The sequence below is a fragment of the Triticum aestivum genome, chromosome 1D (genome assembly GCF_018294505.1).
Source record: "Triticum aestivum cultivar Chinese Spring chromosome 1D, IWGSC CS RefSeq v2.1, whole genome shotgun sequence".
NCBI classification, from domain to species: Eukaryota; Viridiplantae; Streptophyta; class Magnoliopsida; order Poales; family Poaceae; genus Triticum; species Triticum aestivum.
This window is the reverse complement of record NC_057796.1, coordinates 83,735,556-83,744,042: the sequence shown is the minus strand read 5'-3', so window position 1 is coordinate 83,744,042 and position 8,487 is coordinate 83,735,556.

Here is an 8,487-nt window from a genome sequence, read left to right as displayed (position 1 = left end):
GCAAGTTATCATCCCAACTAGATCCATAATCTAGCGCACAAGCTCTCAACATGTCCTCCAAAATCTGATTGACTCTCTCGGTCTGTCCATCTGTCTGCGGATGAAAGGATGTACTGAACTCTAGCCTAGTACCCAAAGTCTGGTGCAGCTGGTGCCAAAACTTTGAAGTGAACTGTGTCCCTCTATCTGATATGATGGTCCTCGGAACTCCATGCAGACATACGATCCTGGTCATATATATCTTGGCCAACTTCGCACTTGTATAGGTGGTTTTCACTGGGATAAAGTGAGCTACTTTGGTCAAACGATCCACTACTACCCAAATAGAATCATATCCCGATCGGGTCCTGGATAATCCGGTGATAAAATCCATGCCAAGCTTATCCCACTTCCATTCGGGTATGGGCATGGGCTGCAGTAATCCTGCTGGCTTCTGATGTTCTGCCTTCACACTTTGACATACATCACATACTGCTACACACTTGGCAATATCCTTCTTCATTCCTGTCCACCAGAAACGCTCCTTTAAATCCAAATATATCTTGGTGTTTCCGGGGTGTATCGAGTATGGCGAGTCATGAGCTTCCTGAAGTATCAACTTCCTGATCTCTGCATTATTGGGCACATAAACACGGTCCTCAAACCACAAGGTGTCGTGCTCATCCTCACGAAAACCTTTGGCTTTTCCTTTGCTCATCCTCTCCTTTATCTCGGCAATCTCTTTGTCATCCTTCTGAGCTTCCCGAATCTTACCCAATAATGTTGACTGAACTTCTAATTCCGCGACAAAACCTCTAGGAACTATCTCCAAACGAAGATCCCTGAGATCTTCGGCTAACTCCTTTGGCAATCCTCCGCTTACGAGGGTATTGGCATAACTCTTCCGGCTCAAAGCGTCTGCTACGACATTGGCCTTTCCCGGGTGATAGTGCAACTTCATATCATAATCCTTTATAAGCTTCAACCATCTCCTTTGCCTGAGATTCAGCTCCTTCTGTGTGAAAATGTACTTCAAACTCTTATGATCTGTGTACACATCACAACGATTTCCAATAAGAAAGTGTCTCAAGGTCTTGAGCGCATGCACTACAGCTGCTAACTCCAAATCATGTGTGGCATAATTCAACTCATGCGGTCGAAGTTGACGCGAGGCATATGAAACAACTCTTCCGTCTTGCATAAGTACACCTCCAAGTCCTAAGCGGGAAGCGTCGCAATACACTTGGAAATCCTTGTGTATATCCGGCAGAAACAGCACTGGGGTTGTAACCAAACGTTTCTTCAACTCCTGGAAACTTGCCTCACATTCATCTGTCCATTTGAACTTGGTGTCCTTCTTCAAAAACTCCGTCATGGGCTTCGCAATCTTAGAGAAATTCTCAATGAATCTCCAGCAGTATCCCGCGAGTCCAAGAAAACTGCGGATTTCTCCAACTAAGGTGGGTGATAGCCAATTAGTGACTGACTGGACCTTGGTAGGGTCTACTGCTATACCTTCTCCTGATATAACATGTCCAAGAAACCCTACTTCCTTCAACCAAAACTCGCATTTGCTGAACTTGGCATATAACTGACGTTCCTTGAGTTTCTCAAGAACTAAACGCAAATGCTCCTTGTGTTCCTCTTCATTCTTCGAGTATACCAAGATATCATCAATGAACACCACGACAAACTTATCCAAGAACTCCATGAACACCTTATTCATCATACTCATGAAATAGGCTGGGGCATTAGTCAGTCCAAATGACATAACCGTGTACTCATATAGCCCGTACCTTGTGGTAAAGGCTGTCTTAGGTATATCCTGTTCTCGAATCTTCAGCTGGTGGTATCCTGATCGCAGATTGATCTTGGATAATACTTTAGCTCCTTGCAACTGGTCAAACAAATCATTGATCATCGGCAGTGGGTACTTGTTCTTGATCGTCACTTCATTCAATGCCCGATAATCAACAACCATTCGCAACGATCCATCCTTCTTCTCAACCAAGAGCACTGGGGCTCCCCACGGTGACGAACTTCGTCGAATGTAACCTTTCTCCAATAACTCCTTAATCTGCTTCTTAATCTCCTACAGATCATTTGCAGGCATCTGGTATGGTCTCTTCGATATTGGTCCGGTGCCTGGCAACAGCTCTATCTAAAACTCAATGTCTCGATCCGGCGGCATGCCTGGTAGTTCCTCTGGAAATACGTCCGGGTAATCCTTCACTATAGGCACTTCCTCCTGAACAAAGCACTTCCTCCTGAACAACACCTGAGAGGGAATTTACTTGGGTTCTCCTTGGCGCATGCCTGGATACATACTTGATCCTTTTTCCCGCTGGTGTAGTGAGTAAAATTGACTTACTGTCGCAATCGATGTTTCCTCCATACATCGATAGCCAATCCATGCCTAGTATCACATCCAACCCTTGTGACTCCAGAATTATCAAGTCTGAGGGGAAAACATGCCTGCCTATGGTCAATGGAATCTGAAAACATCCTTGGCTTGCCATACACTCCGCTCCTGGCGAGCTTACTAACATAGGTGTCCTAAGAACTTTGGTGGGCAACTTATACTTATCGACAAATCCCCTTGAAATGTATGAATGCGATGCACCAGTATCGAAAAGAACAATTGCAGTAAAAGACTTAATCAAAAACTTACCGATAACTGCATCTGGCTATTCTTCAACCTCCTCCACGTTCACGTGGTTCACTTGTCCCCTGTTGAAAGGGTTGGGCTTCTTCCCAGAGCTTCCATTGTCGTTACCATTCTTTGCTTCAGAACACTCGGTGGCGTAGTGTCCAGTCTTCCCGCACTTGAAACAAGTAATGTGACTTAGATCCTTCTTGGCGGGTGTGGCTGGGTTAGAGTGGTTCTGGTTACTTCCTGCTCCATTCCCGTTTCCATTATTGGGGCCACTGTGGTTATGTGAACTTCCTCCATTGTGGGTATGGCCTTCATGGTTATGAGTATATCCTCCCGAGTTCGGGGTAAAACAGGGCTTCTACTGAGCTCCTGAATTATACTTCCCTTGTCCATACTTCCTTTTGCGGCTCTCAATCTACTGTTGCTTCCCTTCAATCATAAGAGCCTTGTCTACCAACTCCTGGTAGTTATTAAATGTTGCCACCATCAACTGCATACTCATCTCATCATTCAGCCCTTCCATAAACTTCTCCTGCTTAGCGGCATCTATGGCCACATCATCTGGGGCATAGCGAGCTAACTTGCTGAACTCATCCACGTACTGCCCCACAGTACGGTTTCCTTGGCGTAAGTTGCGAAACTCGCGCTTCTTCATGCTCATTGCTCTAGTTGAGACATGTGCAGTGCGGAACGCTTGCTGAAACTGTTCCCAAGTGACATGGGCTATAGGGAAAGTGGCTGTGTAATTCTCCCACCATGAGGCTACGGGTCCATCCAATTGATGTGCTACAAAACGCACCTTCTTAGCATCTGTGCAACCTGCGGTGGTTAACTCCCTTCCGATCCTGCGTAGCCAGTCATCAGAAACTATTGGCTCGGTGCTACTGGAAAACACCGGTGGCTGTAACCTCAGAAAACGGGCTAAGTTGTCAACTGGAGGGGGTGGCGGTGGGTTGTTGTTGTTGTTGTTGCCTTGGTTCTAGACTAGTAGCTGCATCAAGGCATTCTGCTGTTGGATCAACTGAGTGAGCTCCGGCGGGAAGGCAAATCCGGGGTCACGTCCCGAAGGCATCTGATGGGTTTAGAGGGGAGAGATTATAATAGAATGAGGTCTAATGAGAAAACACTACTCATATGCACATGAGATAAACACATTCATATCACACCAAATCAATTCAAGCAAGGGCATACAATCGATCTAACTATCGTTATAGTGCTCGGACTACTTCTATATACATGGGGATACTACTACTAATAGTATGGTGGTCTCCTAAAAAATTTGATCAGTGGAAGACTCCATGATATCTGCTCCAGCTTCGTCTTCATAGTCATCATCACTACTGTCGGGGTCGGAGTCGGTGTCGTCGATGATGATGTAGTCTTCAGAACGAATGTCACCAGGTTGGTCATCATCTCCTCCTGGCGCGGGGTCTCCCATGAACACTCCTAACTTCCTTGTCAGGTCATCATTCTTCTCCACTAGTATTGCGATTTCCTCCTCTATCCATCGCGTGTAGACTTGAGTTCTTCTTCTAGCTCCATGTTCCAGGTCATCACCTTCTTCAGGTCTATCATGCTTGCACACATCTGGTTCTCCTGTCGATGAATGTGCTGGTTTAACTTCTGGATGAAGGCTGCAATGGACCTGTCCCTCCTGGTGCTGATCATCTCCCATTGTTCATCTCGGCGCCCACATGTCTGGTAGACGGTGTCCTTAAGATCCTTGTGGTATACTTCGCCGATGCGTCCCATGGCGATGTGGGCTGACATGCTCTTACCTAGACTCCAGGTTGGTGCATCAAAGGAAAACTCTATGGGCTCAGTGACTGGCGTGAATGTCCTTCCTGGAACTTGAACTCGAATCATCCAACGCTCCTCTTCTGGTAAAGTGGCGGTGTAGGTCCCGGTGAAGCTTGGTATTCCGATGTTTAGGTACCTAGTGACTTCCTTCAAGTGTCGTCGAAAGGGTGTGTCTTCATCCAGTTGTGCAAACTTGTTCCTTGAGTCCGCCATCCTATAGAGTAGAAAATGGAGAGGAGTCAGAAATGAGTAGAGAAGAGTGACCTATGGCTCATCTTAGTGGTCGTGTCCTACAATCAGCGTGTGCTCTGATACCATCTTGTAGCGATCCGACCTCAGCCGGTCAAATCTCTGTGCATAAGTGTCATCCCTGGATCGGTAATGCTGACACACACAGTACTTGAAGGATTTATAACAGAGTGCAATCACACACTTATTACATCGAATGTCTCAAAAGAGAACTTATTACAATAAATATGGCTTAAGGCCATCTAAATAAGATAACAGCGGAAGGCTTGGAAGATAAAGTGAGTCCATCAACTCCAACGGCATAGCTGAGTGCACGACAACGACCTAGCGCACCTTACTCTTCGTCTGAAAAGTCTGCAACATGATATGTTGCAGCCCGAAACGGGTCAGCACATGGAATATGCTGGCAATATAACACAGTAGAGCAATGAACAGAATAAATGCTATCACTACATGCATATATGGCTGGTGGAGGCTCTATGGTTATAATGTTTTGCGAAAAGCCAATTTTTCCCTACAACAAAGGAATATATTTTGTTTAACTATCATGGTAGTTGTTAAACATTGAGAAGGTTCCTCCAACTCAATCCCAATTAAGCAGTATTAATAACCCAACAAATTAATTTAGAGTGATGAGATCAACATGATAATCCAAGAACCAGATACTCAAGATGTCCATAACCGGGGACACGGCTAACCATGATTAGTTTGTACACTCTGCAGAGGTTTGCGCACTTTTCCCCACAAGACTCGATCTCCTCCGTTGGATTTCTCACACTACAAGGTGTTTGAGAAACGGATGACCGAGACACAGTCTTTCAGAAACATTAACTCTTTACTCTGGGTGGACAGTTACACCTACTTTCCCCTACATCTGCTAGCCCACCACTGAAAGAGGTCATGCAACATAATCAACTATGCTAGAGCCCATAATAGCTTGTGGCTGCACACGGAAGTTTCTAGCATGAATAATCTTATGATCGCTCAGCCTGGGTGGCGAACCATAGGATGATCACACGGGTACTCCGGGATATCCTAGGACAATACTGGATTCTCCAGGTGCCCGCAACCAATCCACCCAGATGTGTATTTAAGTAGCCACCTTAAGTTAACCATTTAACAATCTCACATCTGTCATGGATTACACTCAAACCCAATCCACGTCTACAAGCATAGCATGGCAATATCAGCATAGCGTGGAAGTAACTCCCAAGGGTTTGATATTAAAAAGGCAATAGGTTCTACCTCATCATTTACTTCCCAAATCCCACACGTTAAGAGATCCTACTCATGCAATGTTTGATGGGTTGAGCTAATGCATAAAAATTGGGTGATAAAAGGGATATGATCAAAGTGTTACTTGCCTTGCTGACGATCCGCAAACCCTAGAGACTCGTAGTAGCACGCTTCGCACTTCGGGAATTCTATCGCAAACAAACAATAGCATACATAAGCACTCAAGCAAAGATGCAGGGGAAAAAACTCAAATAAGAAGATCAAATCTGAAAGTTCAACTGAAGAGATTCGATCTGCAAAAAAAAAAATCGAATCGGAGCTACGGAACTAAAACTACGGTCAAAAGAACTTCGAAATCAAATCTGCATGAAACCAAATTTTAAATTGTCAAAACCTTGTTCAAGTTGATTAAGCACAAAGAGGGGCTCGAGACAAAGATTTTGGCATTGGTTTCACTGGATTTAGACAAACGGTTTAGAAACGGTGAGGGTTTGAAGTTCAGGGGCTAATCTACAATAAAAATAATCGCGGATAGGTCCCTGGCCGAAAATAAAATAAAAATAAAAGACTAACGAACGAACGTTCGCTGTCTGAACCTAACCGGCGAAAAACGTTCGCTAAAACGAACGAACGGACGAACGTCAGCTAAATAAAATAAACCGACGAAAACCGATCTAAGAAATCAAAACGGAAAACTAAAAACCGAGGTTTAACCGAGAAAAACTGACCAGTCAAACGGGGTCAACGGCGGCGGCTCCGGCGAGATCCGCGACGGTGGAGACGGCGGTCGATGGCGTCGGGCGGCTGCGGGGCGGCGGTGGGTGGCTGCGGCTGCGGCGGGGCGGCGCGGCAACGGCGAGGCGGCGCGTCGTCGGGCGGCGAGCGGCGCATCGGCTTTGGGGCTCTAGGGGTCTCGGGCGCGCTTATAAAGGAGGCGGGCGACGGCGTTGCTTGGGGAGGGGGCCGGCCCGGGGAGGAGTCCGGCTTGGACTTCCCTTGGCGTCCGTGCGCGGCACGGCGGCGGGGAAGGCGGCGGCGCGCGGGAGTAGGCAGGCTGGGCTTCGACCCAGTCGGTCTGGAAAGTTTTTTTGTTTTTTTAATTATTCCGCCGAAAGAAAAAAATCCTAAATAAATAAAAAAATTCTAAAAATGCCAAAAATAATTTTCACCGTCTAAATAAAATATTTAGAACAAAGTGAACATTTTCTTGGCCTAAAAATGCAATTTTGAACAATGCATATTTTTCTAATTCAAATACAATAGCAATAAAATCCAAATAAATTTATTTATTTGATTTTAACATTTTTCCTCCAATATTTCATTTATTTTGGAGAAGTCATATTATCTCCTCTCATATATTTTTAATATGAAATATTTTTGGAGAGGGAATAATTAAAACCAAAATGATCCAATTTTTAATATTTGAGAAAATGTCAAATATGAAAATAATAAAATCCCCAACCCTCTCCGTGGGTCCTTGAGTTGCTTATGATTTTTTCAGGATCACAACCAAAATGCAACAAAATATGATACGCATATGATGACCTATGTATAACATTCCAAATTGAAAATTTGGGATGTTACAAAGTGAGTGGGAGGAAAGTAGAACTTAATGAGGTAATTGTACCTACTCCCTCACTGGAAAGTAGTTCATCATAGAAATCAGTTCCAGTGATTCCTACACCAATTAGTGAGGAAGCTAATGATGATGACCATGAAGCTTCTGATCAAGTTACTACCGAACGTCATAGGTCAACCAGAGTAAGATCCGCACCAGAGTGGTACGGCAATCCGATTCTGGACGTCATGTTACTTGACCATGACGAACCTACGAACTATGAGGAAGCGATGATGATCCCAGATTTCGTGAAATGGCTTGAGGCCATGAAATCTGAGATGGGATCCATGTATGAGAAGAAAGTGTGGACTTTGGTTGACTTGCCGGATGATCTGCAAGCCATAGATAATAAATGAATCTTCAAGAAGAAGACTGATGCTGACGATAATGTTACTGTCTACAAAGCTCGACTTGTTTCAAAAGTGTTTCAATAAGTTCAAGGAGTTGACTACGATGAGACTTTCTCAACTGTAGCGATGCTTAAGTCTGTCCGAATCATGTTAGCAATTGCGCATTTTATGATTATGAAATTTGGCAAATGGATGTCAAAACTGCATTCCTGAATGGATTTGTGGAAGAAGAGTTGTATATGATGCAACCAGAAGGTTTTGTCGATCCAAAGGGTGCTAACAAAGTGTGCAAGCTCCAGCGATCAATTTATGGACTGGTGCAAGCCTCTCGGAGTTGGAATAAACGTTTTGATAGTGTGATGAAAGCATATGGTTTTATACAGACTTTTGGAGAAGCCTGTATTTACAAGAAAGTGAGTGGAAGCTCTGTAGCATTTCTAATATTATATGTGGATGACATATTGTTGATTGGAAATGATATAGAATTTCTGGATAGCATAAAAGGATACTTGAACAAGAGTTTTTCTATGAAAGACCTCGGTGAAGCTGCTTACATATTGGGCATCAAGATCTATAGAGATAGATCAAGACGCTTAATT